Consider the following 6,680-nt stretch of genomic DNA (forward strand, 5'->3'; position numbering starts at 1 on the left):
GGAGAAGATGCCTTTCTCATTTAGGATAGAATAGGAAAACATGCTCTCTGGTCTCGAGAAAGAACAGGTTTCTGGGAAAATCAGTCTGGAGTTGATTTATACTTTGATTTGGGATGAGTGGAGAAGAGGAAAAGGAAGGAAGACCCCCCATAACCCTTCTCCACAATCCAAACTGGTTTTGGGTGGAAGGGAGGAAGGAGGCTGCTCAGAGATCACTAAAGAGTTCCTTTTTCTTGCTCCTGTCTATCTGTGGTGCCCATTTGCTACTGCATTTCTGGTGAGCTTGTAATTTGGCTACTGCCAGGGAGATGTCGAACTCCAATATGGGGTCAGAGGAGGAGGAGGTAGAAGAGGATGGAGTAGAATCTCTTTTCTTGGGACCATTTTGAGAATCCGCCTTATCGCTGGTGTCACTAAGCATATATCATGATGATGCTGGTTTGGGGCACTCACACACTGCTTCAGACCAAGTGGCACTGCTGGGCTCCTTCTCTACTTCTCCATTGGCAAGGGACCACTCAAGTGCCCCTGGGATGGTATCACTTTACACTTTCTGAAGAACTCATCAGTTTCCTTGTACACAACCAGCAGCTTGGTCTCCTCTCCTCAGGCTTTGAATTGGGGCTTCCATATTCCAGTACTGTTTCCCTTCCATACAGACCCCATTCACTTCCAGAATCCAATCCTGGGCCCAGAGCCTCAGCTGGTGAGTTGGGATCCACAGCATGGATATACTGGCCAGGTTTAAACTTGTCACTGTGCACACTGAAGCCGTAGCCACTGGAACCTTTTTTCAAAGCACAAAGTTGGGGCCTCAACTAACTCTGTTCCTGTTGACTCTTCTCTTCTACCCCGCACCCCCACCCCATCACACCCCCTCCTTCTCCCTTGTATCCAGCAGCTCTTCCACTGCCCTCTTTGGTGTAGGTTTGGCAGCAATTTCCCCAAGCTGGCTGCGCAGTAGTGCTTCCTGCACCTGGACGCCTAGCTTCTGCAGGGTTGACCACTAGCAGACACACAGAGTTCAGTGTAGCATGGTGTGGCTCACCACTTTCTGGTGACTCTCCTGCTTCACATTCTTACTGTTCACCTCCACTAACCTGTCCCCCATCAGTAGTCCTGCCTTTTTGGCCCACAAACCTGGCTCCTCCAGAGGGATAAACTGTCCCACTTTGCCCTTCTCTTCATGAAGGTGGAAGTCATAGTCATTTGGACCTTTCTCCAAGTTACAGAGCCAGAGCAAGGGGACCCCTCAAGGTCCTATCAGTGCTCATCTCACTCTGGGGCACCTCAGGTGTTCACAGTCTGAGCTGGTTCCCCTATCATTCCCTCCCACCCCCTGCCCTAGGAGTCAGGGAGCTCAGATAAAACACAGCAAGGAATCCCCTGTTCAGGAGGAGGAAGCAGTGATGTAGGAAGGAGCCACTGAGAACTTCTTTAAGTTCTGAAGGGAACAGAAGAAACCAATGACCTTGATTTTTCTTTATTATTTCTTGTTGCCTTAGGAAATTCTCTTTGTCTAATTCTGGTTGTTAATACCTTACTTTCTTCTGTGGGTTTCTAGATCTCTTCTTCCATTTGAGTGATCTTTTTTTCCACAATTGTCTTTATTTTCTTATGTTGCTCTTATTTTTTATCTAATTTTTTTCTCAATCTCTCTCATTTGGTTTTTAAAACCTTTTTTAAGCTCTTCCAGAAATTCTTTTACCTTATGGCCATTTATTGTATTTTTTTTAAATTTTAAACCCCTAACTTCTGTGTATTGACTTATAGGTGGAAGATTGGTACGGGTAGGCAATGGGGGTCAAGTGACTTGCCCAGGGTCACCCAGCTGGGAAGTGTCTGAGGTCAGATTTGAACCCAGGACCTCCTGAGTCTCTAGGCCTGGCTCTCAATCCACTGAGCTACCCAGCTGCCCCCTGCTGTTTTTAAGTAAGTATTTTTTCCTTCTCCTCTAAATTTGAACACAGGTCTTCTCTGTCCATTAATAATGATCAGTAGTTGAGTTCTTTCTCCTTTGCTCACTAAAAAAAAATACAAAATTAGTGACCGGGCCAACAGCTAATTTATTATTAGCTTTATGCTAAAGTCCCAGTGTTCCTAAAATGCTGCAGTATGTTGCCTCAGGTTTCAGGATTTTTTATGTTTGTTATTTCCTGGGCCCTATTTAGTTCTTCCAATATCTATTATAATAATTAAAATTCCTTGGAAATTGAATTTTAATTCATAATTATTTATTAGTAAAAGTTTGAGAGATAGAGAAAGACCCCCAGTCTGCCCTAACTAAAACCAAAGCAAAACAAAACAAACAAACAAAAAAAAACCCTGCTTCCATGCTTCCCTGGCTCCAACTCCCAGCCCAGGCTAAGTGGAGTGTTAAATGCTCCAGAGAAGGCAAGTCCCATGTTTAGTCAGAGAAAAAGTCCTGTGAGAAAGACAAACTACTGTTCTGTCCCCTTTCTTGTAAAACCAATGATGTCACTTCTACTAGACCTCTATGGTTCGATAGAATGGGTCCCATGACCTGATTTATGGACTCTTTACCCATCACCTGGAGACTTCAACCAGCCCCTTCAAGAAGTGAAGATTCCAGGTAACCATGTGGCATTTTAGTCACATGACATGTTGACATCCTGACTTAATAAGCATTCATTAGTAAGGGCTTAGAGTTTATATAATTGCACATACTCTCATCTTGGGTCAGATATAATTTTTAGCTTCCTGCTCAAACCCCAGGCCATTACTGACTTCAGGTGCTCTAAACAGACCAGCAGGCAGTTCTGCCATTTCAACTACAAGTAGACCTTCTGATAGCAACCAGGGACTCCATTCTCTTGGAGGTTACCACAGACTACGGGATCCTTGTTCCTCCCAGCAACCATATGTGCATGCTTCTTCCCCATTAAATAATTGCTTTGTTTATTCATCATAATGATCTCACAGAGAAGAAAACATGAGCATGTTCATTTGGTTCAGTAGCAGGCAAAGTCCCTGAAATAGAGAGGAAACCATTCTTGAGGAGCAAAATATGAAATATGTGAACCCAAGCTAAGTGTGATTTGGAAGGGATCACATTCTCTTTTCATTTGAAGCATCAGGATACCGTGCACTTAAAGGATCAGAGAACATTAAAGGTGGAAGTAAAAGAACCTAGAAAGTGCTATTATAAATATTTTTATTAGTAGTTATTAAGTGTGTGAGGCTTCATTTGAACATAGAATAAACCTACCTTGCACTTGACCACTTTCAGGTATTTGAAGATAGTTAAAATGTTCACCTTTTGTTTTTCTTTTTTTCAAGCTAAAAATACTTTGTCCTTTCCTTCATTGCTTATATGATATGATTCTCTTTCATGAGACTCTCCTTTCCTAAAAAGGCTCCTTTGTTCTTACCTGAATACTAATGATTTTTTTGTTTTTAATGAAGATGATAATTGTGATAATGAGATTAAATCTACCCTGTCCATCTTTAGATTTAATCACCAAAGGTGAAAACATCTCCATTTAATTCACAAATTGGATGGTCTGTAACCCATGTGTGTTAGAGTAACAAATCAGAATTTGCTGACTGCCTCCTGGGCAGTCCTAAGAAAAGCATCTGTTGTGATTGAACACATGAACTAAGAGGAGGCCACAGGAAGTGATGCAAAAGAGGCCCCTTTAAGAAGAGATCTCAGTGAGCTGGGCCCTCCTCTTCTGGTTCATGAAAGGGGCCCAAGGAGCTCTTCTGGTTTGTGACCAGACTTGGAGGAGGTGTGGAGCTGGTGAGACTGTTTCAGGTGGTGAGTGTTAAAACTAAATCTTCCTAAACTTCTCTTAAGGAACTTTCTTTTAATAGAGACTCTGTGGTTGAAGCTTTTGCTTCATTCGCCTTTGAGGCCCACTGGGCCTCTGGTTTCCAGATTTCCCTCAGCTGAGAGTTAATTAGATCTACCTGGATTGAACTAGGGTATCAGAGCAAATTACTTACTGTGTTAGATTACTTATCCTTTCTCTTATTTCCTTATTTCTACTTTCTCTTCTCATTTGTAAATAAATTTCCATAAAAGTCATTTTAACTTGAAGTTAATCTTTAATTGAAGACTGATAATTGGTCAATCCCCTGGCAAACAACCTTTTAATATTTACCCAATCAAGACCCCTTTTCCCCCTTACATAATGATGTTGCTATCCTTAAATTGAGATGTCATTTAATTCAGGTACAACTGGTAGAGGTAAAAATCATCTACCAATGAAAGGCAAAAACTGTATATTTAATGCATAGTTTTAGAGTAGTGATGGACAAACTATAGCCCGAAGGCCAGATGCAGCCCCCTGAAATGTTCTATCCAGCCTGTGACATTATTCCTAATCTGAGGAATACAATGAGTAGGATACAATACAATGAAACTTCCAAAGAGTTGCCTTGGAAACAGACTGACAGATGAGCATTTCCTTTCCTTTGGCCCCTCTTTAAAAAGTTTGCCCATCACTGTCTTAGAGAGTTGTCTGGGGGAAATAAAGAGTTGTGTCACCTTCAATGGGTCATACAGTCAATATATGTCAGAGGTTAACCTTGAACCTAGGCTTTCCTCATTCCAAGGCCAGTTCTTTACCCACTATTCAATTCTACCTCTTCTAGGCTGTTCCTTGTGATAGGAATATATTCCTTCTTTAGTGCTATCCTGGAGAATCCTTCCCTTCTTCCAAAGTTTAATTCAAGTATCCTCTCCTAAATAATGTCTAAACATATAAATAAATAAACATTCAAAATAGGGGATTTGTTTCAGATGTATTTATACATGTGTAAAGTATGTATATGTATTTTACATGTATATACATTGTGTTTGCATATATACACACATACAATATAGAGAAAGAGACATTGACAGAAAGAGGAAAGGAGAAAAGAATATAAATATGCTCATATTCATACACACAAAAGATCCAACTGGCAACAGCAGTGATAACAACCATTAAGAAAGAAAGAAAAAAATCACCATCTGCTGTACTCTAAGATCCAAACACTCAATGATTTCTTCTAATAAATAATCGTTTGCATCTCTTTGAGTTTTCACTTCTTAAAGAACTCTTCATCTGCTATTGCTTTATTTTATCTTTACAAAATCTCAGAACAATATAAAGGGCAGATATTATTATCATTGTTTTCAAGATGGAGCAGTTTAGCTACAGAAATGTAACTTCAGATTATATAGCAATTCAGTGATTGAGTTGTGGCTTGAAGTCAAGGCTCCTTACTCATCACAGAATTGTATATCATAGAATCTCAGAGCTAGAAGGGAATTCTAAGATCATTTATAGGAGAAAAGAATTATAGTTCTTTAGATCTATAATGGATATTTGAGGCCCTCTAATCCAAACTCCTCATTCTTAGATGAAAAACTGATACTCAGAGAAGTCATGGCTTTTCCAATTGACAACTAATAGTTGTCAGAGTTGGGAATGGGATTTGAATTCATGTCTTTCTATTCCTAGCACAACATTCTAGATGCTACTTCATCCTGTGCCTGGAAGATCCCATTATCCTATATCCTGGACAAGTACACATCCTCTTCAGTATTCAGTAAAAGAAACCTTTTCTCTTTTATAATAGCTCTCATTGCTAGGACAGTTCCTTTTCCACAAGACATATTATCATTACTTTTCATATTATGCTTGATTGCAGCTTTGAGCCTCTAGTCTTGATTTGCTGCTACATGACAAGTTACAGTAATTAAGAGCATAAAAAATAATAACCCAATACCAAACATGATCACTGCTAGTTCAAATGGAATGTTGTAAACTGGAAGGGTACAATACATTTTCATATGATAGATTGTGAATGAAACAGGGAGACCAGTATTACTTGCTTGGGGGAGGGGATCAGACATATGCATTTAGATGTTCTAGAGATAGCATGTCATTCATAACTTTGCATTTCTTAGCAAACTTTTCATGCTTAATAGAAACTAATCTTTGCCATGAAGAAAGCAAGGTGCACTGTTTTGTAGCTCTTGAATGCCCCACAACTAATTCTAAAATCAAAATTGCTGGCCAAGATGGCTCAGTACAAGAATACATTGAACTAAACTCTTTCAATATTCCCCTACAAACAACTTTAAAATAAACTCCTCAAGTCAAAATTTGGAGCATGAGAATTAATAAAACGTCAGAGTGAGACATTTTTCCAGTTTATGACAGTTTAGGACAGTGGTAGGTGAGGCACTGAGGTGGGCCTCTGGCCAGGAGAATGGTTCATGCACCAGCAACTCCAGTCGTGAGTCTTGGTGGTGGCTACAACAACTGCAGCAGCTTCAGGAGCTCTCAACCCAGAGACATATAGTGAACAGGAGTGTCAGAAAACTTTTCAGAAAGATTACAGGAGACCCAGGACCATTAAAAATTCTGAATTGTAGTAATGGGGAAGAGAGTCATTCACAAGTTTTCAGGGGCCCTGATCACAGTTCAAGGACCTAGAGGAGATCTAATTTTTGAGGCTGCAGGTGATAAATGTCCATTTCTGGGTAAATACCAGAAGGCAGACCAGAAGAGCAGTTATAACAGCAGTACAATAAAGCCTAAAATTTGGGATATTGTCTCATCACCAGGTAAACAGAGCCCAACTTTAAAATAAAGGTCTTGAAGGAAAGAAAGAAAGAAAGAAAGAAAGAAAGAAAGAAAGAAAGAAAGAAAGAAAGAAAG

The 6,680-nt window shown here is 40.0% G+C and overlaps 1 pseudogene; it reads right to left on the reverse strand.

The window, feature by feature from the left end:
• Positions 1 to 205: 205 nt before the first annotated feature.
• The window catches only part of LOC123233498, a 110,530-nt pseudogene continuing 104,055 nt past the window's right edge, over positions 206 to 6,680 (reverse strand).

This window comes from Gracilinanus agilis, chromosome 2, assembly GCF_016433145.1.
Source record: "Gracilinanus agilis isolate LMUSP501 chromosome 2, AgileGrace, whole genome shotgun sequence".
NCBI classification, from domain to species: domain Eukaryota; kingdom Metazoa; phylum Chordata; class Mammalia; order Didelphimorphia; family Didelphidae; genus Gracilinanus; species Gracilinanus agilis.